General features: G+C 36.6%; 1 pseudogene across 1 annotated transcript; it reads right to left on the bottom strand.

The window, feature by feature from the left end:
• Positions 1-6,464: 6,464 nt before the first annotated feature.
• LOC113572973 (myosin-7-like) lies at positions 6,465-18,023 on the bottom strand (annotated as a pseudogene). The gene is made up of 37 exons (XR_014116880.1): positions 17,823-18,023; positions 17,547-17,690; positions 17,303-17,459; positions 17,177-17,204; positions 16,980-17,085; positions 16,795-16,887; positions 16,648-16,711; positions 16,460-16,558; positions 16,133-16,236; positions 15,889-16,027; positions 15,676-15,794; positions 15,440-15,589; positions 15,174-15,344; positions 14,780-15,089; positions 14,598-14,683; positions 14,300-14,505; positions 14,087-14,210; positions 13,861-13,997; positions 13,529-13,784; positions 13,149-13,391; positions 12,868-13,044; positions 12,625-12,770; positions 12,446-12,536; positions 11,972-12,361; positions 11,763-11,889; positions 10,651-10,769; positions 10,347-10,543; positions 9,981-10,164; positions 9,486-9,651; positions 9,278-9,402; positions 8,812-9,120; positions 8,507-8,710; positions 8,119-8,415; positions 7,892-7,996; positions 7,564-7,659; positions 7,332-7,466; positions 6,465-7,206 (listed from the first exon to the last, which is right to left on the bottom strand). The product of XR_014116880.1 is annotated as a myosin-7-like (transcript).
• Positions 18,024-27,128: the final 9,105 nt, after the last annotated feature.

A 27,128-nucleotide genomic window follows, 5' to 3' on the forward strand; every position in this document is an offset into this window, starting at 1 on the left:
CAGGTTGCCTGCTGAGGCAAGGACTGAGAAGAGAGGTCCACTGTGTGCAATTGGTCATGCCACTATGGGACAGTTAAGTGCTTATCACAGAGACAAATATAAAGCTTAACATCCTTAATTGAGTCATATTGAGGCTTAAGAAGATTATTTACACTCATGCACAAAATATATTTTTAGCTTGCCCATATAATACAGTGAGAAGCCCCATGGGCATGCTTCTGCTAATATGAGCATACTAATAAAGCATACTAAAAGCACGCAGAACAAGTAAGATGTGTTTAATAGAGTTGTCATTTGCAGGCATTGTCCTTTGCAAATTTCTTTTCATTCATTTTTAAATTTATTTTCTGGTTTGAAAGAAGTGTTTATTGTGGTCAATTGTTAGTGATGTGATTATTAAACATTAAATAAAATATGTATAAAAGCATTGTGAAATATGTTTTAAGTGTATTTTGACAGATAACTGCAACAGCATAAGACACACTTTTTGATTGTTTTCAGGACTAAAAACCTTTGAACCATTTTGGACATAGGAGAAAGAGCAGAGTAACCCTGCAAATGTTCAGGACTGGCTCAATGTAATCTCAAGTATTTAGTAGGAATGATCAGGGTCTTTATGTAGAATTTTAAGTGAATTTGTCTATACCAACAGCATCCTTGAATCAAAAAAATGATGCAGCAATGAATAAAAATGTAAATGTACTTATAGCTAATTATTACAACCACTCACTGTGAGGAAATGAGAGAGAGCTTGAACACTAAATAACTTAAATATACCTTAGGTTTAAACAATGTACTGGCAATCCAGTACTCTTAAGATATATTCAGTCTTGACCTGATTATAAACCATATTTAGTGGGCTTGAGCCCTTCTGAAACATTAATGCACTATTGTCCAAATCCATATAAATCCCTTGGATTTTGTGATCTATTGACTGTGGGGTACCCCAAGGTTCCATTCTAGGTCTATTTTCCAGAATTCCAAAATCTCCAGACCATTGCTATGATGATAGCATGGCTGCTCTCTGAGGGATGCTTTTTGCAAAACATTTCTTTCAATGAAATAACAAAATTGAGTGTTTGGCCCTCCTGGCTACATAAAAAAATTGGAAAATAAATTACAAACACATAAAAAAAACCTAGGTTTTATCTTTGAGTCCACTTTAAAATTTGACATTGAAAAACTATTGTGACAGCTAGTTACTTCCAACTCCATACTATTACCAAATTAAAACCTGTTATTTCTATTAAGGATTTGATCTTACTAAAAATGGAGTTTATAATTTGTTTTCAAAGCAGGGATCAGCACCTAACCCTATAATGTCATACTGTGTGGTGTTCCTTTTTGGCAGATCTATATATTCCAAAAAGTGATAAAAATGGATGGTTTCCTTCTTGGACACAGAGGGTACCCCTGCCTACTGTCTCTTCTGTCACTGTCCCTGCTACAGTCTGGTCCACTGCAGGCCTGGAGCCAGGATTAAGATAGACACAAAGGTCAGGCCAGTGTTTGAATGGACTACATCATACCTGAGAAGGTTTGAGATGTTATTGTGGCTTGCTTGGTACTACAGACACCCTGCCATACCACACAGTAATGCATATGAAGAAATACAACCATCACAGAGATGGTAAAGATGGTGAAGATGGAATCCTTAAGAGACACCACTAGCATAAAAAGACTTCTCACTAAAACCTCTCCCTCCCACTAGCATAAAAAGACTTCTCACTAAAACCTCTCCCTCTCTCTGCATGTATGTTTCAAAAAGGCAGTAAAAGCTTTACTAAGGTTTTTCAGAGTTGTTTCATTTCATGTGTATATTAAAATGCCATACCAGTTTGCAAAAGGTATAAAAATCTGATCACAATGATGTCATCATGAAACATAATTATGCAACATAGCTGTGGCTCCTTTTTTATACAATAACCTGATGACTTGCATGCACTTACAGATTTAGGCACATTTAGGCACATGTAAAAATGTTATGAAATATTATGCATCTTAAGGAAATGCAAATTTTATTAGGAAATGTATATACTTCCACATTTATTTTTGAAATATTATATATAACATGTTTTTGTTTGTTTGTTTAGGTTTGTAGACCTTTTGAAAACATCTAGCTTTGGCTTGTTCTTTTGAAGATCAATGTGGTTTATCTGGAAATGTGCTTGCCATGCTGATCTTGTAAAACTTTTGCAAATTTCTAGCCTTGTCTTTTTCTTTTAAAGGTAAATTTCTGGCTTTGTCTATTTGTTTATTTATCTATTTATTTATTTGATTAATTGATTTTTTTGTTGTTGAAGATTTACATGGTTTATTTGGAGATTTGCTTGCCAGCCTGATCTTGTAAAGCTTTAAATGCAACTAGGAAGAGATAATGACCATATAGTTCAGCTTGATGTTTTAAGTTCTGTGTTTTATAATTTTGTTTAGAGATATGCTCTTAAGACGACTATGAAGAAATTCTCACTAGATGCACTGGATGCCTCGCATAGAAATAGCGACTCATGCTATTTTAGAGGGCATGTAAAGCAAGTTTTAATGTAAGACCAAATAATTACTGCTTTTCATGCATCCTTTTCATACAAACATGCATGAAAATATCATAAGGATATTGGATATCTAAATATTTTATTTGAGTCTACAGTACATTGGACAACGTTTTTTTCTGGCATGTCTATATATTCCAAAAAGTGATTAAAACAGATGGTTTCCTTCTTGGAGACAGAGGGTACCCCTGCCTACTGTCTCTTATGTTTCTATATCCTGACCCTGCTATAGTCCACTGCAGGCCTGGAGCCAGAATCACAATAGAAACAAAGGTAGGCCAGTGCCTGAATAGACTGTCATACCGGCGAAGGTTTGAGATGTTATTGTGGCTTGTTTGGTACTATAGACACATATGAAAAGCACTAATTATTTGGGCTTACATTAAAACTTGCTTTACATTCCCTCTAAAATAACATGACTCACTATTTCTATAGTTTCATAGTTGTCTTAAGAGCATATATCTAAACAAAATTATAAAACCAATAACTTAGAACTTCAAGCTGAACTATATATATCTTCCTAGTTACATATATAACTATCTTCCTAGTTGCATTTAAAGCTTTACAAGATCAGTATGGCAAGCAAATCTCCAAATAAACCATGTAAATCAGGGGGGAGGGAGGAATAAATAATTAAATAATTAAATAGATAAATAAATAAATAGACAAAGCCAGATATTTGCCAAACAAACAGCATTTTATACATGTAGGTTACCTGGCTATTTATAGTTAATAAAACTATGTTAACCTAGCTAGCTACTTATCCCAACAATTAAATTGGTCTTAGTCTCTTTTACAGTGCCAACGTTTGCTACCTTGCTAGCTATATGTTCAAAGGTTTGACACCTCACATCATGGCAATGTAGCGGGCCAACAAAGAGAATAAACATATTGGAAGGGACCTGAGTTGGTGCCTCAAAATTGCTCATATTTATATGGCATAACATGCTGAAAGTTCTTTACAGGTTACTTGAACATCCATTCCTACCCTTTTAGAGTCTGATTTTGGGAAACTGAGGTACCAAGCTATGTGATTTTGGGAAACTGAGGTACCAAGCTCACAACCTTTCCCCCCCTGTTCCTTATCTGCTTGTCTTTGAAACCAACTTATATAAATTGGTAGAATTAATGCATCAGTATATATGAGGCTCCTATTACATTTGAAAAGATCGGAATATATCCTATTGTACACTTATTTGGTCAAATTTTGGTTTTATTTGGAAAGGTCTGATTTAAATGCTTGACTGGGCTTAATCTATAGAACATACAAACAAAACACACTATTGTTTGCAGGGAATTCTTAAAGAAGAACACTCCTATTTCACTTTTAGGAAATTACTGGTCTGTACTGTAAGCACTGCAACCTGTTCAAAACCCCATATGTTCCAAGTTTTGCAGTGATGACTGGATATGGTGTTTAAAAAAAAAAAAAAGGTTTACTGTGAAACAAAGCAGATTGTCATTAGTCACATGCAAACATGTTAAGGGAGAAGTTGCTAAATCATCATGTCACTCTGAATATTTGATTTTGTTGTTCCCCAAATTCTATTGCAGTATCACTGCCTGCTGAGCTGATGTAGTCACCTGGAAATCCAGACTGAATGCCTCGTACCTCAGCGCTCTGTTGGTTCAATGTAAAGTCCTGATCTGTTCCTAAAATCAAAGAAGGTTTCTGTAGAATCTCTTAGACATGTCACTGATGCTTTGTGTACATACTACTTAGACATACACCTAAATTTTACTAAGGTATCAGCCTTTTCCATTTTCATATTTAAAAAAGGTTTACAGCATTAAAAGCCTTTAGGGTTTTTGTGATGACGACCCTGATCAAGTCGCCATCACCTGCACCTCACCCTAACTTATATAGCGACACGAAACAAAGAAAAGAAAATATACCTACCTCACGATGTCCCGGGACGTGACATAACACGACACCACATATGACAACGACCGACAGAGAAGGGGCTCCAAAACAGTAGCGCGCCCACGTCAGCTCTCTAATCGAACCCTCTCTTACTACAAAGGAGGGGAAGAGGCATTAGACGTGGACACAAAAACACCGAATAGAAAATGAAACTAAAACCGGGAAAACTGTTACGTGCTTAATATTACGCGATTTTATATTGCGGTGTATCACCTATGTTGCAGAATACCGTTTAAATGTATCATTATGACGGAGAGTTTCTAATGTATGTACAATTGTTATTGGTTCAACCAGACAACAATCAACCAGAGAACCAACATATAAAAGCCAGGCAACTAGCCAGCCAGGACAAAACAAAAACAAGGAATACCAACATGACGGTGGTGAGGACAATAAATTCTGCGAGGTGGCTAATTTGAACGGTAGAGATGACCAGCAAGAGAGTGCACGGCGCCGCTTAAAAAGGGTTCGGACTTAGAAAAAGGAAAACGGACACTTTAACACGGATACTGGTGTGAGGAACCAAAACAGAGACTGCAGCGTCAGGTCGTGTTAGAAGTGGAGTAACCCACAGAATTACTCTGGTCTGTCTTGCTGTTTTTGTCTTCTTCTTTTTTAAACGTTTTAAAGACTTTTTCCCCCTTTATATATATATATATATATATATATATATATATATATATATATATATATATATATATATATATATATATATATATATAGCTGGGAGAGCTGTACACGTGGGAATAAAACATTCTTTCTGTTATAAAATAGTTTTCTATTATATTCTGTTATAAAAAACGTTGTGGCTGCCACGCATACACACCATTACAGTTTTGCTCTTTTTTTATTTTAGTTTTTTATTTTCTGTTTGTAAAGTTCTATCTCACCATTACCTATGATGGTCAAATTGAATGTGTGTGTGTGTCCACAAACATAATGCAGTAGATCTAAAGCTAAAGGTGACATATGACATGATCCCCATACACAGTCTTACCAATACGCTCTTTAATTATTCAGCATGTCTAGTGCCAAGCATTGCTCCAATTCAGCTGTTACCTGTTTCTATTGTCTTCTGAGGACAAAATGACTTACTTGCAGTCTGGCTGATTTAAGGCCGTCTCATCTTTTGTCTTCACTGTCAAAATTGGCTCAGGCCTAGATATGCAATGTTGTATAGTGGTAATAGATTTGTTTCCCTCATGTACTAGCTAGTATAGCTAGTATGTTGGTACAAAGAAGAAATACTATGAATACACAACATACTACTCAGATACTTCTGCACCCATACACACAAATTGACAAATACACACAAAATGAACTCTGTGTCCCAATGAATTCTACAGAAAGAAGGAAAAAGAGAAGTTACGTTATAGGCATTGTTTGGAATTGGTGTTAATAACAGCATAACCTATAGTGTAGTTGGGGACAAAATAGAAATGACCATAGAACTGTCCAATTAAATCGGATTAAAACACAATGGTTTGTCATTATGTCTGTTACTGTCCATTATATATTGTGTGATGCAGTAAGGAGGCAGGATGCTGAGGTGAGTCTCAGACTTCTTATAAAACGTGTAACAAAACAAAAACACAAAGAACACCAACAAAACATAATCAGACAAGGCACCAACTGTACTGTAATACCGACAAAGACCAACTACAACACAGGGACTTAAATATACACATTATCAAGGACTGTAACCAGGGACAAGTGACAGACTAACAGAAGAGAGGCACACAGACACGCACACATACACACACGAAAGCCACATGCCAAGAGACTGTGGGCTTGAGGGGAAGAGTTGAGGGGGCCATGACATTCAGGACTTTCTCATAGACAAGCATATTTTCCTAGGTAGTTCAAGATTATCATAGCAGCTTTTATTGTATGTATTTTGGTTGTTTTTTTTGTTTGTTTTTTTAAATCAAATAATTAGTTCTCAAGGTTTCAATTCATATGCTTTTTATTAAATAGTTATCACTCAGAATTTCAATTCACGTACATGTTTAGTAACCCCTTTTTCATCAGTTGATTTTTATTTTACCCCTCATAAGCTGACAGTGAATTTACTGAAACAATGAAAAACTTGGGAAATATAAAATGAATTACTTACAAATATAACAAATGAAATAATTTGGGCAAAATACAGTAACATTCAGTAACATTATTTTTAACCTAATTGCTCTCACATAATAAGGTCAATTTCAAATTATATTAATAGGGTGACATACTCTCTGAACTCATGTACTCTCCTCCTTTTGTTTTTGGAACTTTTTTGAAGTTAACTGTCTTACGCCCCGAGCTCAATGTGATTTTCTCCTGCATCTAATGCCCCTGTGCTGTGGCAGCACGACCACAGGACTCTAATGCCTTGAAATTGGTACTACTGCATTTGACTTGCTAGGGAAATGAAGAGTTGGGCTAGTGTAAACCAGTGTGGTTAAGTGCTCTCAGCATGCTCTCGTGCTTTTTAGCATTAGTAATTTAACAAAGTTGGATAATGTAGATAGAATCTAAATATGTTTACATATATATATATATATATATATGTGTGTGTGTGTGTGTGTGTGTGTGTGTGTGATAGCACGATTGTTATTATATTTAAAGGAATGTGGCTGCATTTTTCACTTTCATATTATTATTTATTTGACTTCAAAGATAGGCAGTAAAAGGTGATCAAGAAGGTTTCAGAGACTTCAGCAGGAAACCTTACTCTTCATCATGTCCTTTCTGTAACAAAGAAGAAAAAATATCCACCTTCATCACAATAGTCAGTAAATGATGGTTAGGAAATCTTTCAGTTTTGCGGAAGCCCATTCTCTTGAACATGAATTTTTGTTGCTTATGATACTCACCTTGGAGCCAGTGTCACGACTCTTGGCCCTCAGTTTGTTGACTTGAGACTCAGCAATATCAGCCCTCTCCTCTGCCTCATCCAGCTCATGCTGCAGCTTGCGGAACTTGCCCAGATTGGCATTGGACTGCTCCTCCTGAAAAATAAAGAATGAATATTTGAGAAAGCAGGAGGACAGCAAAAAATCAAGGAAAAGTCTAACAGGGTTATAGAATGATTAAATTGTTACTTACAGCTTCCTCTGCAGATCTCTTGTAAGATTTGACTTTCAGCTGCAATTTGTCTACCAAGTCTTGCAGACGTGTGAGATTCTTACGGTCCTCCTCAGTCTATGAGAGACAAAATTTAAGTTAACATATAAAGCAATTAACTTTGTTTTTTTTGTTCTTTTATTTATAGTCACTTTTTTTGCTTAGCAATCTAAATTATTTCTGAATTTTTTTTCTCTCTAATAGACACAAACTCAACAATCTGTACATATTTTCAACAAAAATATTTAATTGCAGCTTAGTGGCTTAGTGATTTTATTGTCTGTTTTTAACCATGAAAAGATTGGCCTACCTGGTAAGTGAGTTCCTTGATGCGTCTCTCATATTTACGAATACCCTTCACAGAGTCACTGGCCTTTCTCTGCTCCAGCTCCACCTCATTTTCAAGCTCTCTCACCTGGAAGAAAAAAAAAATTACTATGCTGGACTTACTCAAGTCCAACCTATGATAGCATTTTAGATGATGTATTTCTGAACTATTTTAAAGTGTTATCATATTTGTAAAACTATTGTAGTTACCCTGGCCTCTAGTTTCTGGACCTGCTTCTTGCCACCCTTCATGGCAATTTGCTCAGCCTCATCCAGACGGTGCTGCAGATCCTTTATAGTCTGCTCCATGTTCTTCTTCATGCGTTCCAGGTGAGCACTAGTGTCTTGCTCCTTCTTCAGCTCTTCTGCCATCATAGCAGCATCAGTGATGGCTTTTTTGGCTTTTTCTTCAGCATTTCTGCACTCTTGAAGAGCCTCCTCAACCTCTGTCTGAAGCTGGGAAGTGTCTCCCTCTAGTTTCTTCTTCTGGTTTAACAGGCTGGTGTTCTATAAATAGTGGAGATTTAATATATTATGCCATGTTTATAATAAATTCAGAATTGTTTCATGTTCACAACAGGATACATTTATATATTACCTGAGAGTGCAATAGCTGAACCCTTTCAGTCACATCCAGCAGTTCTTGCTCAGCCAGTTTCCGGCCTCTCTCTGTCTGCTCCACCAGGGACCTCAGTTCATCCAGTTCAGCCTGCAGAAGATTGTTGCGTCTCTCCACAATGGCAATGTTCTCTTTAAGGTCATCATTACCACGGAGAGCATCATCCAGCTGCAGCTGAGAATCCTACAAAGTACAGATTTTACAATTAAATGTTTGTAAAATGGTTTTCCTTAAAAACAGGTACTAAACCTAGATTGCAATGGACAAAGACTTCTTGAGCATACTTTCATATGTCCATGGAGACTCTTGAGTTGCTTCTGGGCCTCTGCAGCCTGCCTGTTAGCCTGGCTGAGTTGGATCTCCATCTCATTTAGGTCTCCTTCCATCTTCTTTTTCAGTCTAAGGGCTTCATTTCTGCTGCGAGTCTCAGACTCTAGAGAGCTTTGCAGGGTGTCCACCACTCTTTGTTGGTTTCTCTTGGCCTGCTCCATTTCCTCATCCTTCTCAGCCAGTTTACGCTCTATATCAGCCTTCACTTGATTGAACTCAAGCTGAGCTCTAAGGATTTTGCCTTCTTCATGCTCAAGAGAACCCTTAAATAATTAAAGATTAAACAAAAATATGTAGTACATACAGATTCATGGGGAGCGATGGTAGTAGTAGTAATATAAAAAATAATTATCACAGACTGGTTATGTTGAAAGCTATGCATTATTTACAAAATCTTTAAACTGTGTTTAAAAGTCTTACCTCAGCTTCCTCTAGAGCAGCTTGGATCTCAGCCTTCTCCTGGTCCAGTTGTTTTCTTGCTTTTTCCAGCTCATGAATGCTCTTCCTACTCTCACCAAGCTGTTCAGTGAGGTCAGAAATTTCCTCTGTTTAATAGAAAGAAAATGTTGAGGAACAAAGGTCACAGAATGTAATTGTATATTCTAATATTATAATGAATTTTAGCAACCTTGGAGGTTTTTGTTCTCCCTTTTCATGGTCTCCAAATGGTCTAGAGATTCTTCATAGGAGTTCTTCAGTTTAAAAAGTTCAGTGCTTTGACATCTTGCTTCTTTCTGGGAGCCTTCTAGCTCAGTTTGGGACTCCTCATACTTTTGTTTCCACTCAGCTAAAACCTGTTGATTTTTTTATAACAAAAGGTTCTTGGTACATTTTTGTAAAGCAACATTTTTTTGGACGAGTAATACTGGTACAATATAAATCTCGCATGCTTTTTGCTAAGTAGACAAAGCTTCATTTACAGTAGAACATGTAGGCTTATTATTTCAGATCCACATGATGTTATATTACATGCAGATATACAGTGTTTACTGCCTTACAGAATATAAAAATGGTCATTTGAATTTGTGGTTGAAAAATGACCTAATTAATTATCTTGCTTTAAAAACAATAAACTAACAATGTAACAAGTGTTTAAATTAGTATGTAGCCCTTTAATATCTACCTTGTCAAAGTTTTTTTGTTTCTTGTCCAGAGCAGCAGCAGCAGCATTGGATCTTTCCACATCAACCATAAGATCTTCAATCTCATTCTGGAGTCTGTGCTTGGTTTTCTCCAGGGAAGAGCATTTGGCATTGACGGCTTCCACAGCTTCCTCTGCATCTTGCAGTCGCTGAGCAAGTTTCTTCCTGCATAGAAGGAAACATACAAGACATATAAAGAATGAATATTACTTTTTATTTATTTATAGACTAGCAATGCATACGTTGGCCTGTAAGAAGAAAGCTTATCTATCAGAACTGTATTTTCTGAAAATGTAAATAACTTTTTCAAGCAGTCATGAAATGTATTTATTATTCATGGTCCTTACTTTGCATCCTCCAGTTCTTCTGTCCTCTGGATGGCATCAGTTTCATACTTGGTCCTCCACTGAGCCACCTCAGAATTCGCCTTGGACAGACTGCGCTGTAGCTCAGCCTTGGCTTCCTGCTCCTCCTCAAACTGCTCTCTTAGCAGGTCAGCATCATGGCGAGCAGACTGCACTGCGTGGGCTAAGGCATTTTTAGCCTGGAAGAAAAGTTGGTTACCTATTAATAAAATAACTGATAAAGTATTTTTAACACATATTTGTCAAATACTTATAAAAGTATTGATGAGTTTGCTTTGAGAAACACCTTGACTTCCTCCTCCAGTTGCCTCTTAAGGTCTTCAATCTGCTGAGTATAGGACTGCTTCCCTCTAGTTAGCTGAGAGACCAATGAATCTTTCTCTTCTAGCTGCCTGGCAAGCTCACCTAAAAGTGTTACGGGGTAATCAACAACTAGCAGAAAAGCTATACTGAACATCAAACATTGTGTATAGTCAAACTGTGGTTGCAGATGGTCGACAACATAAAGTGATCTTATTTATTGTTAATGTGTTTTGGTGAAAAAACATCAGCTTTACTTATATTTCTATAACACTTTTTGAAAATAGGTTTACAAAGTGCTTTTAGAGTAGACATATGAAAAAAATTATGAAATAAATTAAGAAAAAAAGATAATTAAGGTAAAAAATATTTCTGTGCAAAGATGCCCCTGAGACAATCCAACACATAACAGCAGGATGCAAAATGCTAGCAGCCAGCGCATACATGGAATGCTATAACCAGGTGGGTGGCATAGTATACAGAATCATCTGTGCCAAGTATGGGCTGGAAGTTCTAAGGTCAAAGTGAGACACACCCCAGAATGTGGTGAAGAGTGACTGAGCCAAGATCTTATGAGAATTCCAGATCCATACTGATAAGATGGTAACGGCTAACCAATTGGTCATGGTCATGATGGACAAAGAGCAGAAGAGGTCTGTTCCACTTTTTCATATATAAACTGGATACTCCTACTACTAATTCAGAAGCACTTTGATGAAGGACCTCTGTCCGAAACAGCATCATGTTTCTCTGGAAACCTTGTGTACTTCACTACAATTTTAAATATCTACATCTCTTACTACAGTACACTGCAGATATATATATATATATATATATATATATATATATATATATATATATATATATATATATATATATATATATATATATGCGCTATTATAATCACTCCTTTAATTGCCTCAGTTTCTAACTGAATTTCTTCCCCTTCTCCCAGGTACTGTGTGGAGTTGATGTTTTACAAAGTTGTTTGGCAAAAGACAATTGGTAAAGCCAAAGAAAAACACAGACTATGCCAGTCTAGCCAGAAATACCATCATTCAAAGAAATCACATATTTATAGGTTGGCAATAGACTTACCATTTTCAGTCTGAAGCTTGGCTTTCTGCATTGAAAAATCATTGATTGTGCGTTGTCCTTCTTCAGCTTTGGTTCTGAATTCACTCATCTGATCCTCCAGGGTTCTACACATTTTTTCCAAATTTGCCTAAAAGATTTAATGCATCATTACGTATTGGCCTTTAAGATGTGATGTCGAGATCTGTATCCATAGTACATGATTATCCTACCTTGGCCTTGACAATGTGCTCCATGTTGGAGACCACATCATCAAGCTCCAGTCTAAATTCACTTTTCTCTTTTTCAAGCTTTTGCTTCACTCTCTGTAGATTGTCTATCTGCTCTCCAAGGTCAGCCACACTGTCAGCATGTTTCTTCCTCAGAGTTGCAGCAGTAGCCTCATGTTGCAAGGTGGCCTCTTCAAGATCTCTGCGCAGTTTCTGGAATTCAGCTTCTCTCTTCTTGTTCATTTCTATCTGTGCAGAAGTGGCACCACCAGCCTCCTCCAGTCTCTCACTGATCTCTTCCAGTTCTCTGGCCAAATCTGCCCTCTGTTTTTCAACCTTAGCACGTGCAGCTCTCTCAGCCTCCAGTTCTTCCTCAAGCTCCTCAATACGGGCCTAGAATTTAAGGTACTAAATGAAATGTGGAAAGCCTAAATAAGTCATTCAAATGTGTGTAAATCAAATGAGACAGCAAATTACCTGCAACTCCTTTAGTTTCTTCTGAAGTTGGGCTCCCAATGCTTGTTCATCCTCAATCTTGCTATTAAGCTGGCTGATCTCAAAGTCTTTTCTGCAAGTTGAAAAATATAGTCCAGTTACTATTACTATGTTATTGGGAGTGGGGATTATTTAATCATATTCATTATCTGAATTCTCACTTCTTCAGCCTCTCTTCCAGCTGCTGCTTATCATTTTCCAAGTCCATGACATTTTCTTGGGTCAACTTCAAGTCACCCTCAAGCTTTCTCTTAGCTCGCTCAAGATCCATTCGTATTTTTTTCTCTTGTTCAAGGGAGCCCTCAAGCTGAAGCATATAAAAAACCCCCAAAAAAAACCAAAACAATTGAGTAAACTGCTTCATCACCTAAAATTGTTTTAGCTTTACCAATTGAGGTGCCCACATCATCAACTTGCTGCTCCAATTTAGCTTTGGCCTTGGTCAGGGTGTTGACTTTGTCCTCTTCACTCTGGAGGTCATCAAGTGTTTGTTGGTGAGCTTCCTGCAGAGCTTTTTTCTCTTTGGTCAGCTTAGCAATTATTTCATCCAGGGCTGCCATCTCCTCTGTCAGGTTTTTAACCTGGGAATGATACCACTGTTTAGAAACTTTGACAAAATATTTTAGTTAATGAAACAGTTCTAATGTGCTAAGTTAAAACCAAACAAACAAAGCAAAACAAATACCTTGTTCTCAGTAGCATGTTTTTCTTTCTCCACTTTTGCCAGAGTTAGCTCCAGGTCATCAATGTCTTTCTTAAGCTCAGAACATTCATCCTCAAGTTTTCGTTTCTTTGCAACCAACTCAGCATTCATTTCTTCTTCATCATCCAATCTCTCTGTTAGCTCTTTACATTTAGCTTCAAGTTGGATCTTGTTCTTTATTAGACCCTCACATCGCTCTTCAGCATCTGCAAGATTATCTTGCTCCTACAAAGAGTAGTTAAAGCCATGTTTATAAAAACCTGAACACAAAAGAAAATTATTCTTATCAAATACATTAAATTATTCTTATATGGAAAAACTGAAACATCATTGTTGGTGAAGTTTGATTAAAGAGAACTCACAGATTGGACTTGGAGCTGCAAATCATTCTTCTCTTGGAGAAGAGTGACCATTTTCTCTTCTAATTCCTTTTTGCGGGCTTCAGATTTAGCATAGGCCTCCTTTAATTTTGTGAATTCTTCCTTCATGTTGGCCATTTCTTTTTCTGCCTCAGCTGATTTCAGCAGGGGTTTTATCTTGAAATAGAGCTTCATCCAAGGCCAGTTCTTGACACCCATGAAAGCACGTACATTCCATTGGATGACCAACAAGGAATCCCTGTAGAAATTAAAGTAGAATTTAGCACCTTAGCCTGAGAAAAAGAAAAACTGTCTGAACGAGGATTTGAGCCAACCTCCTTTCTACAATCTTCTGAAATTCAATTCTTGAAAGAAGACCACGTGCTCTGGCCTGAATACCAGTTATGATGAGGGCAAGACGATCATCTCGCATTTCCTCAAGCTGACCTAGAAGACCAGCCTTGAAGAACACCTACACAGGGAGGAGTACATAAAGTATGTCAGATTATGAGAGATGATGTGACAGAAAAACATTGAAAGCTGCTTAATGGAGTTTTGGACCTTAGTGTGTCCCAATTTATACTGGCTGTGGTCAATATCGAGAGAGCCAAGTAACTTCTCTGCACCCTTCTTGTTATCAATGAATTGTCCCTCAGGTATAGCAGCAGGATTCAGGATACGGTATCTGAAAATGAACAAATAATAAGGAGCTCAAATAAATGAAAGCTATGTCATTTTGCGGAGAAATCGGATTTAAATGATAGGACATCTCACCGTTGTTTGAAATCTCCATAGAGGACCCTGTTGGGGAAGCCCTTTCTACAGATTCTGATTCCCTCCAGCACACCATTACAGCGCAGCTGATGCATGACAAGAGCATTGTCCATGACCCCAGGAGTCTTGGTTTCATTTGGGATGAGGCAGCGGACAAAGTGTGGGTGTGTGGACTTCAGGTTGGTCATCAGCTTGTTCAGATTCTCCTGTAAATATTATCATGAGGTGAGTTATGTTAAAATGCTACAGTTTCATTAGTAGAGTTAAGATGAATTACTACAGGATGTGAAAGGCTCACCCTGTGGAGTGCAGACACGGTCTGGAATGAAGAACCCTTTTTTTTGCCACCACCTTTGCCACCCTTACCACCTCCAGATTCCATAGCTATATGAAATAATGTGGTTGTAGTGCTTTCACTTGCTTTGAATGCATTCACATTTTCACTATGCTATTAGGGCTGCATTTTGTAAATACTCTCACCTGACTCAGCACCAGCATAGCCAGCAAACAGTTGACCCAGCAGCTTCACTGTGGACTTCTGGAAAAGTCCTACCACAGTTTCATTGAGGGGATCCTTATTCTTCACCAGCCAGTTGTTGATGTTGTAGTCAACTGTGCCAGCATAGTGAACCAGGGCAAAATGAGCCTCTGGTTTACCCTTTACAATCCTGGGTTTTTGGAAGTTAGGATTTTTGCCCAAGTGATTGTCATAAAGCTTAGCTTTAAATGTTGCATCACTGGCCTTGGGGAACATGCACTCCTCTTCAAGGATGGACATAATACCCATGGGCTAAAATGCAATGAACATGTGATTTTAGAGTTTTGTATGAGGAAAATGAATTGTTTAGATTTAAAACAAAATAGCTTGATTTACCTTTTCTATAAGCTCAATGCAAGCCTGCAAGTCCATACCGAAGTCAATGAATTCCCATTCAATACCCTCCTTTTTGTACTCTTCTTGCTCCAAAACAAACATGTGGTGGTTGAAGAACTGCTGCAACTTCTCATTAGTGAAGTTGATGCACAGCTGCTCAAACGTATTGAACTGTTGCAGAAATGCAGAATTATTAATATCAATAATTAATTAATTAATGCTAGCTGTATTAATATAAAATAAAAGAAGTACAAGACAATACATACATCAAAGATTTCAAAGCCAGCAATATCCAGTACTCCAATGAAATACTGCCGAGGCTGCTTGGTGTCCAGAGATTGATTAATTCTTACAACCATCCAAAGGAACATTTTCTCGTATACTGATTTTGACAGAGCACCAATTGCGTAGTATACCTTTAAAAAGAAACAAATGTGTTGAGCATTGTTAAAATCTATTTTAAATAATGTAAAAGAATATATATTGTTGTCAGTTTATTCACCTGCTGAACATTTTGCCCCTTAGTGACCCACTCATTTCCTACTTTGACTCTTGGGTGACACAAACCCTTAATCAGATCAGCAGAGTTTAGGCCCATCAGATATGCAACTTTATCTGCATCTGTTCAGGTCATAAAGAGATGGTAATGTGATAGACAATATAAATATATTTCCTCAAGAGAGTCTGTTAAAGAATCACTCCAATTAACAATGACCTTCAGTGCCATCAGCCTCAGCCTGCTCCTCTCTCTGCTTCTGCTTGAACTTCATGTTCCCAAAGTGCATGATGGCACCAATCAGCTTGTAGATACCATTCTTCTCCTCTTGGGTGAAGCCAAGCACATCAAAGGCTTCCTAGAAAAAAAAATACATTTTTGAGCAAAAAAATATATACTCAGTTATAGCATACATATGATAAACATTTTTTTTAAATGTTTTGAAATAAAGATTTAAACTGACATCAGTAGCTGTTAGCTCATCTGCATCATTAATGGAAGCCACTTGTGTCTCTCCTTGGGAGATGTAGGCGTAGTCGTAGGGGTTGCTAGTGATGAGCAACATTTCTTGGAGACAAAACATTCACATATTTGTCCACATTTACTCTGTGTGCAAGTTTGTAAATACTCAAGATTCAATGAGGTGCAGCATCTTCTAATACCCTTAATTCAACATAAAGTAATTATGAGTTATAGAAACAAATGTTATGCAGAAAGGAAAATGTGGAGGAAGAAAATACTTCCAACACACTGTAATAGCCATTTACTGTTGTGAGAACAGTGCATGTACCCAGCAATTCCGGTTTCCTCTGAGAAAGTATTTGGTAGAAGATGTGGTAGTCCCTCTCAGCTTTCAGCTGAAAGGTGACACGAGACTTTTCCAGGAGATCTGAAAGGAAATTAGTAGGTCAGAAATAGCAAATTTAAAACATGGATTCACTTGTATATTGGATTTGTTCAAGAAATAATTGTACTTACAAGTTTCAATGTCAGCAGAGGCCAGTTTTCCACTGACACCAAAGTGGATGCGAATGAATTTACCCTGTAGTTATAAAGTATGAAAATGTATATCTTGCAAATCACAGCAAGATATATGTACATTACCTAAATGTGAAATAAACTTACAAATCTAGATGAGTTGTCATTTCTGATGGTCTTGGCATTACCAAAAGCCTCCAAGGCAGGGTTACACTGAATGATTTGATCCTCCAGAGTTCCCTACAGTAAAATCCATCATTGTGTTTAAAATACTTACAAAGAGGAAAATGGCTGGTAACATGTTCTTATAAATAGGAGTATTATTAAGTAACCTTTTTCTCCATAGATGGATCTTTCTTGCCAGATGTTGCTGCTATACTGGCAAAGTACTGAATCACTCTTTTGGTGTTCACAGTCTTCCCAGCACCAGATTCTCCACTAGTGATGAGATTTGACTGAGATGTTTATCACAACAAATATGATGTATGTTAATTCAGCATTTTACAAATGTGGCATATTTTATACTTACGTGATAAGGACAGATTGGTTTTCTCTGTCTGTATGATCAAAAAATGCAAAGACATTTCTGGACATGTAATGACATGTACAAGTAGAAAACTGAAATAAAAATTGTATTACAGTACAGAAAGGTTACCTGACAGCATATACTGGTAAGCATTATCAGAGATGGAGAAGATGTGAGGAGGAGCTTCAGTTCTCTTCTTGCCCCTGTAGGCAATGACAACTTCTTTGTTGTACACTGGCAGCCACTTGTAGGGGTTGACAGTTACACAGAAGAGCCCAGAGTAGGTCTACAAACAGAATGAGAAGTGAGAAATGTGTTGAAGTGTCAAATCTTTGCTATTAAGCTCAAAAACCGTCAGATGCTTTATAGTCACATAGATCATCCAGGCTGCATAACGCTCTTTGAGGTTAAACAGCACAGCAGGCTCGTGTAGGAAGGTGAACATTGCCATATCCTCAATTTTATCAAACTTTGGTGGATTTTGAGGATGAACATCAGCCTCCTTTACAGTCACGGTCTGTGGAAGATACGAGCAAAAATATTTCATATTTTGCACAGTATTCCTTGGCAAGACAATTCTGCAGTAATGTGAAATGACTGTACTGAATTATCTAAACATGCCATTACATGTTACCAGTGAGTTCCTTACCTTTCCTTGATCAGTGTCAACAGTAACTTTGTCACCATCTCTGCTGATAACGGAGGCCTTGACATACTCAACTTCAGGGTGAGGGACAAAGCATTCTTTCTTCATGTCAAAGGGACGTGTCTGGGCCTCCAGACGCTCCTTGTCTGACTTCCTAAGATAGGGAGCAGCAGCCCCAAACTCCTCCATTGCAGCATCTCCCATCTTTCAAGAGGACTAAAGACACATTCAGCAGTTGAAATTGGAATATTACCATAGTATTAATAAGAAGATAATTGAAAGTTGATCTCAGTTCAACTTGTTCTCTACTTCTGTTTTATGCTTTGGATAACTAGCATTTGATCATTTACCAAAGAACTTTTGAACTGATATATAGAGATACAGTAAGCCTACATACGTTTCTATGTTGAGCCACCCAGGTGAAATGCAATGTGCTAGACCTAACAAAAATAGAAAAACATTTTCTCCTCCATAGTTTTTCTTCTCCACTGAAATTTAAATTGTTACCCAGATTGCATCCTTTTATCTTTTTATTTTGTATCATTTTAATTTCATAGACCAGGCCCTTGTGTTGTATACATCAGTAGCATTAAAGTTCTAAGAATGGCTCAACAATGACTTACCTTGAGGCAATGAGGTATGTGGTTAGAGCCCAGTAGCCCTTTATATAGAGGCTGAATAGAAGCAGAATCTGAGGAACGTGGGAGGTGGTGACATTGACATGCTGTATTTGGTAAGGTACTGTACTGTACTTGGTACTGTATTTGGTAAGGCCATCCTTGGGTGACTGAAAACATCTACAGCAGTGGCATTAAAACTAAACTCATTAAAGTGTATGTATAGAAAATAAATCTGATTGTTATTCTAAATAAGGTTGTCTTTAGCGCAGAGTTTTTATCCATACCTGTAACTGGATAAAAGTCATTGAGATAAATTTTAACCCTTTATTCAGAGGGCTTCATATATTGCATTCTTTTTTATTTATATTGTTAAGACAAGGAACATTTTTGTCTGTCATCTGTCACATGATTTGGGAGAGGTGCCAGAATGGCTATCTAGATCTGAACGTCCCACACAAGCTGTCCTTCTCAATCAGTGTGAGACACTCACTAAGAATTTCACAGGTTTATCTTTGTGCTCAAGGATAATGGCAAGGAAACAATGCAGTGCGAACAAGATGTAACAGAGAACAACAGAACTCCCTGTAGACAGTTCTGAAGGTGAAATTGGAAAGCCATAACATTGCAGGCTTCTGTTGGGTTTCCAATAAAAGACTGCAACACGTGCTTTGTCAGCTGTGTCTGTTCTTACATATACATATAGATTTTTAAATCTTTTAAGCATGATGGCTTGTGCTTTATTATATCTTATCAATATTTTATTTTGTCCATTCAAACTTAGAGTTATGTTAAAATGTTATTTCTGTTCACCCAGGGGTTTTGTTTAATCATTATAGGCACATTTTCTGTAGTTACACTTGTGATTTTAGTGCCTGTGTAGCTGGAATCCTGAGGTCATTTTTTCAAAAGAATAAAATCTGCATATTTCACTCAGCAGATTTCAGTTACAAATATTTAGTAAAAAAAAAAAAAAAGTAACATTACACTCTTACACTGAAGTTATGGTGTTATGGCAGACACTTGACTTACATACACTACACCTCTGATCTATAGCCCTTGTGGCTGAACAGAGTAGCTGATAACTACTTCTGACTGCTCTTGACTTATGCTATTATGTCAGCCTTTTCATGCACCCATTGGTGGACTTTACCACCATGTAAATACATGAGGCCCCAGAAGTCAGAGGGCCCCCTGCTTGCCACAAGTTGGTTGGTTGAAAAAAAAACAAAAAAAAACAAAAAGAAAACAACCAAACACATTCTTTCTTTAATTGTTTGACACCAAGGAGATATTGTAACACGACTCTTGAAATCAAAGCCACTATGGCTCAATTCTGACAGCAGTAAGAAAATAGCTAAAGATTGTTCAAGGTAGGTGAATATTCTATTTTCCTATTAAAAATAAAAATTTCTTTAAGGCCCCCTGACATAACTTATCTTGGGGCCCCAGAAATGCCAAATACGCCCCTGCATGCACCTGATTAATTAAACTGTTTAAAGTCACCAACTAAGCTTCTGTTTGTATGACTGATGTTGATCATTGAAGTTATGTTGGCTTTCTTTAGTTATTGCTAGTGCAACTGTTTTATTACTTTCATTAAACCTTTCAGTTGGAGACAAGTGTTTGTTCTTTTCTTTTTCCTGCAGATTATTCGCCCAATAATAATCATATAATATTGGTTTGTGAATTAGCTAGTAAGTTATACAAATGTCACAGGAAAAGAAATCATATCAAATTTTCATGACTCTGCTGTAAACTTATTTGAAGATGCATGTTGGTTCAGTAGAGATGTGCTAAAAAAGCCTTTGGTATTCTCTTGAACATATGCATGAGCAGGGTCAAGCTAACTGTCTAAGCTCCAGCTTTGTTTGAGGATATTGTTAGATTATCATTGCTGTAGTAGCATGATTTGCAACCAACCCATCACCTTGTACCTAAGAACCTATGTGCCAGCTCAGGTCTACCTTGACCCCTATGTATCTCAACTGCCTTGCTCTCTCTCTTCAAACAGCTTACTTAGTCTTAGCACTTGGACAGTCTATTCTAGGCTCCCTTGTGCTTTATGGAGTCCCATTCTCAGCTGTCTGATTGACATGGATTATTATCACAATGGAGCAGGGGTCGAAGAAATTGTGGTACCTTACAACTTGCTCCCCTTGTGCTGATAGCTGCAACCTGAGCCTCCTTTTGTCAAATACTGCACTATAATTAGCATATTCTTGCATGTCATGAACAAAAGGTTAGACAGAACCAGTATTGTATTCCTGTCAGTGTTTCTAATACTGCACTGGTACAAGCAGACACATTTTACCATAAACAATGCTGACATGAAGTCTAATAGAAACAGGACTCTTTAAATTAAACAATAAATAAAATATTTCACAAAATTGTATGACAATAATTTTGACTGTAATGCCAATTAGATTTAAAAAGCTCAGTGTCATTTTATAACACTTCGTATTTTGATTGAATTGCAAATAAGATCAAAGATGAAAACAACAGCTAAGGATATATTTCTCATTTAGTAAATTATTTGTTTGACAAAAAAAATTAAAGAAAGTTTAATTTTCCATAACTGGTTTTTGTATTCCTTAGGTTGTTCAAAATTGATAGTTTGCATTTATTACTTAAAGGAAGTTATACACAGGTGCGTTTTAATGGAAATTCAAAGGTAGAGGGTTGTGCTAGCCAACAAACTTTTCTTTTTGTTTTAAATGTATGATTCATGTTAACTGCACCTAAGGCACCTAAGGAATAATAGCATGGAAATTTTGTCATATCCACTTAGTAGTGCTGAGAAACTAAAGATTTTAATAACTGTTATTACTGATATTTTTTAAATGATCATATTCTTGTTTTATATTTAAGTCAGAAAATAGGTCATATGCTGAAATACTTAAAATAAATAAATAAAATTATATAATAGCAGATTTGATGTAATGATATAATTTGCCAAAAATATTGTGTTTATTTTGTGATTCTTGTATTTGTCTTGTTTGTCTTGCAGTCTCTTCTTTAATTCCCTTCACACATTATGAGCTAAAAACATATATTATTTGATTGCACTCTTTCTTTCATATATAGTGCAGTCTATAAGTAATGGGACAGTGATGCAGGTTTTGTTGATTTGGCTCTATACTCCTGTACAATAGATTGGAAATGAAACAAATATTGACTTTGAGGTTAAGGTGCAATTTTGAATTTAGAATACTGAAGGTAAATCAGCTTTAATTTCAATATGTACTGGGTTAGCTGTATAAGAATCACAGGCCTTTTCATTCATTCATTTTTCCCTCTATGTGAGTTTTTACTTGTGCTTTACTTCAGCATTGCAGTGTTTTAAGCATAGCTTATGTGGTACCTTAAAGTAGGTTTTTGATGAAAAACCTGTTTTGATATCTGGGTTAGTCTGACAAGCAACCATCATGTGTGTTTTAAATATACTTAGCTGGCCAGTTATTTACTTATCTAGGTAGCTATAGGACTCTAAGTACTCTAACACTGGCTCTGTCATTGGGTAATTGCTGATTCAATTCCCAGTGATGCCATCCTTGGTTGGGAGTCCAAGAGAGCATAATTGGCCTCTATCTCTGGGTGGGTTTGGATGGCTTCATTGGGAGAAAACTGGGGTAAAAAAATTATTATTAATAATAATAATAATAATAATAATAATAAAAGAATGTGAATGGTAAACATCCTTGATGCGCATATGACAAAATATGAAATGTTTGAATAGGGGAAGATAACCCTGAGACATCATCTACAGTCCACTCTGTATTCCCCCAACTGGTGTATTTGAATGTAACAGAATTCAAAGTGACTTGTTATGGATTCATGACAGTTCACTGTAGTTCAGTGGTTACCAGATGTTTGTAGATGACCTTATGCATGTGCTTGAATACAATAGCTAAGAATAATGTAACAGCAGTGAAAGTTTGTAATACTCTTTGTCATCTACAGAGTGGGACAGCAATTTAGTTTTACTCCTTCATATATTTTGGTTTTTATATTTTGGTTGAGGCATGAAAAATTGAGAACCTGCTCTTTGTTTAGATTAGTAAAATACCTCTAATTGTATGTTTGCTTGTAGTCTTGGAGGTGCCTCGATGAATGCACAGATGAAAGGAAAAGTCATATCTCCTTTTTCTGGGACCACCATGCAAGCCATTAGCAACTGTTACATCATCATGGGAGCAAGCACATTTCCTGCCAAGGAAGGACAAAATCAAACCCAATTAAATGACTTTTATTTCATGTCACTTTAGCACAGATGTGAAGGTTGTAAGTGAAAGGCTTGGGTGCAGAATCCCTTGAATGAAGTACACAATATATACACATTAACATTTACCATATTTCACTGTCTGCTATCAAAAGTGCAAACTATAAATATATAAGCTGTGAAATTTACAGAGTATGATGCTTCCCTGTGGCTGACAGTTAATTTTTAACCAATTCAAAGCTTCTACATGTAGAGATAAAGAGGTTTTCAGAACTAACATTGAAGCTCATCTTTCAAACTGCTAAAAAAGTGACGTTTTACTTTCTCATATTATTTTTATTCTCCACTATTATATAAAAGCATAATATGAAAATGTGATTGCTTTCTCCAGTCCATGTGAAACATGCTACATCATCATTTCAGTCTACCAGCCATGGAATCTAGTGTGTCAACATGCTTGAATACTAAGCCTTCAATTTTTGCAATGCAACCAGTCAAATGGTGAACTGCATATGTTGCTTAGCAGTAGAGTACTGATGGAGCCTACAGACACACCACTGCTCCTTAACCTGCATTTTATACTAAATTTTCTTTCTGTCCGTATTATTTGTCTGAACTTTATCAATACTAGAATACAGTAGCATACTGTCCATGTATAATCTGAATGTCGAATCAAAACTCTATAATGATAAGGCCTGTTAATAGATGTGTGTCCGTTTTGAATCTTTGATTCATGTAGACCTGTATGTCTGCTGTTTTGAAGTGGTGATGTGACATCTATATGGAATTATTTTCTTGATTTTGTCCTTGAGGACGAAGATAACTCTGTGAAATTCCTCATGAGTGCCTCACTGTGATTGAGAAGAGCAGCTTTGCTGGTGTGCAGCTTTTGTAGCAGATGGTCTGTTCATGAAGATCCCATATGAGTCTTTGCACCTTCTCACTTGTGAATTCTGGTACCCTTTTCAGACCTTCAAAGTACTAAAGTTACATGACCAACTGAGGGAAAATAACAATTTGATTCAGTCCAAGAGGTGACCCAGACAGTGGTCAAATCATCAGTGTCTAAATAGCAGAATATACATTACATATGTTTAATTTTAAGGAACAATGTTTATAGGTATTATCTAAACATGTGTATTATATACACATAAAACATTAGCAGCTCTATGTTTTGCATTTGAAAAGGTTGAAGCATTTCACTTAAAATAGGTATATTTAAAACTGTCTCTGCACAAAAAATATGATCATATGTATTGAAACATAAGCATATTGTTATGGTGTCCCAGGTACACTACCTAAGGGACATGCCCAGTGCCACCCACGGACACACACACACATCACACATGGTTACAGTAACTACAGTACAATAAAGTGTACCTGGGGCCCCCAGCAAAGATAGTATGTGCTGTGGCATTCAGTGGAAAATTTATCTTATTGGTGTATTTTCTTAAGTGATCCATTTAATACTCTCTCCATCCCCATACACAGCTGTTCTATGCTGCCTCTTCTTTTAATACATAATAATAATCAACACCACAGAGTTGGCCACCATGTGGCCTCAACACTTGGCACTAGCTGCTTCCCTATGATTGTATGATTATTTCTCTAGCATAATAATTATACATTTATTTCTTATTTCTCAAATCCTCAAATTCACCCAGAGTAATAATGAGACTGGTAAGTATTTGTGTGTACCTAAAGACGGCAGATATTTTTCAATGTTATAGAAAACTTGAAAGTTATTAGTTTTACTTATACTATTATACTGTTATTACTTGATTTTTATGCATCCATTTTTCTTCACAAAGGTCACCAGTTTTTCCATTCATTACAGGTTATTTAAATTCAGCTTTTTAGTCAGTGAAAATCTCATTAAAAGTCAGGGAACTTGATATATGTATTTAATGGCCCCTAATATATACTTAGATGTTAAGGTACCATAAGATACAGTTCTTTCATTGTTATTTCCACAATTTACATAGGAATTCTTGTGCTGATTACCCAACTATAATTTTATAAAAACACACATGCACACACACATATATATATATATATATATATATATATATATATATATATATATATATATATATATATATATATATATATATATATATAATTTTAACAAAGGCATTTTCTTTATGTCTGATTTTTTAATATGGTGGAGAAAAAAGAGACAGTGTTGTGCTTGTTTAATGATGGCAGTGGAGTTTGCGTACCAGTTCAGTTTGAATTGTGTAGACCCAGGAATTTACATTAGAGTAGAGGTGATTTCCCCCTAAAATCCAACATCCACTCTTGTTTTAGTGATGTTTAAATCCAAGTCATTCTCTTCCCCATATGATGTCAGGTTACAGAGAAGTTGCTGATATGAAGACTTGTAATTGTTGTGGATCAAGTCCAGGTAGGTAATGTTGTCTGTGAATTTAATGGCCAGGTTAATATTATGAAGTGATGTACAGTCATGTATATATAGTGAAAATAATTTGTGGATCAGACAGCAAGTCTAAGGAGTACCAGAGGAGTACCAGTGCTGACTGCTAATTGAGCAAGAACTCTACTCCCAAATCTCATCATCTGTTATCTGTTAGAAAGTCCAAGATCCATTTATACGTGGGATTAGGCAGACTGGGGTCAGCTTGTTTCCTTAACAGTTTGTAGGACATAACTGTATTGAAAGATGTAATCCAGAAACAAAAACAAAACATTTGCACATATTTATTTCATATATTTTTTTTATAGCTGCTTACAGGCAGAATTATCCTTCCAGTTTTTCTCCTGTTTTTCTCCTAATTTAATCATTATGCCAATTCCCACCCACCAACTAACAAGCCTCCCCATCATATGACAACTACCAACCATGGAGGTGAGAATGTGGTTCTGTCAAGACACACGACACCAAGGACCACATCTTTTTGTACTGCTGTCCTTGCTGTGACAGAAGGCAGCACAATGCACTCGGAAGACAGTGCTAACTGAATTATGTCAGCAAGCAAGAACACACAGACATCTACAATTGGCTAGTGTCCCACCCACAGAGCAGCAGCAATGTACTCCTTTGGACAGATGGCCCTTGTATCAGTGGGGCTCAAACCAGCAAAATCCTCATGATGGGTGCAAAGACTTGTTGTGCCACTCGGGGGGGGGGGGGCCCAGGTGAGTGATCGTTTGAGTATGTCTGTATGCACTCCTGCTAGCTGTGAAGCACACATTTTAAGTACTTTTAGAAGAGTGCCATCTGGTCCTGCTGCCTTCTGGGGGTTTCTTTCTGCAGAACCTTGCAAACTTCAGAATGTCTTACCTGAAGACTTTATTCACTAGGCTTACTGTAAGTTTAGTGATGGTGTCTCTATTTATAATGTCAAAACTTGAATAGAAAGAATTCTGTTTGTTTGGGAAGGTGTGGTCTATGCCCATAATAGTACATTTGTTGCCTCTGTAGTATGTTATTGTTGCACTGGTAAAGTGCTTTACTTTTCCTTGAATATGCCCTTTTAGTCCCTGTATGACATATTGAGCTGATCTGTAGTATGTCTTATTACCAGTCTTTCGGTCCTTGATTTATTTTTTTATTTGTTCAAATATCAGTGGTGAACCATGACTTTTAATTTGGAAACTCCCAAAATGTATAAGTAGGCACACAAATGGAGATGCACCAGTTTATATAACAGCTTACAGATTCATAGTACTTATGAATGTCTGTGGAGGTCACAGTAAACAAGTCAGTAGCCTCAAAACATCTGCTGGATCTGCTCTTAATTTATTTGTGTAGATTAGCCTTACATAAACCCCAACATTATCTGATTTGCAAGGTTTGGGGTTTTAGGGGTTATCTTTTAAGCATTCTTGATGTTGCTTTAGCAATGATCTAGTTTTTTCTCCCTAGGAAAGGAGATATAATAATGATATTTAGGCAGACATTTTTTTTAAATAATAGCAACATCTAGATATGAATTTTCATGTTTAGTAATACTTCTTCCTCTTTGGCTGTAGATGGGATGCGCACTGTTAACATTATTATGCACCAAAATGATCATGGTAAATATAATGGTCTGCATGTTAAGATATCCGGTTAAGATATGCGTCATCTGCCTCTCACTGTGTGATTCATGTGTTCATGTGTCATTCAGGTCTTATCCATCTAATCACTGTTTCTGATTAATGAATTTGTGTCAATCTGTATGAAACTAACCAATAAACAATCATGAAATCACTAACAGTAGAGTGGCAGACTATACTTTTACTCAGTAAACGATTGCACAAAATGTCATTTTAGACATTTATAACATATTTCTATATGTCATTATTAATATATTTCACTTCCTTTGTGAACCAAACACTCTGGTAAACTTATTTCAAACACCAAAACTGTGACATGAGTCACAAGTAAATATATGTTTTTACATGAAATATGACACATTTCTAAAATTGGACCTCATATTTTCAGCTTTATGGCCATATTAATTC

Source organism: Electrophorus electricus, chromosome 14 (assembly GCF_041902795.1).
Source record: "Electrophorus electricus isolate QZ-2024a chromosome 14, ASM4190279v1, whole genome shotgun sequence".
In the NCBI taxonomy this organism is placed as follows: Eukaryota; Metazoa; Chordata; class Actinopteri; order Gymnotiformes; family Gymnotidae; genus Electrophorus; species Electrophorus electricus.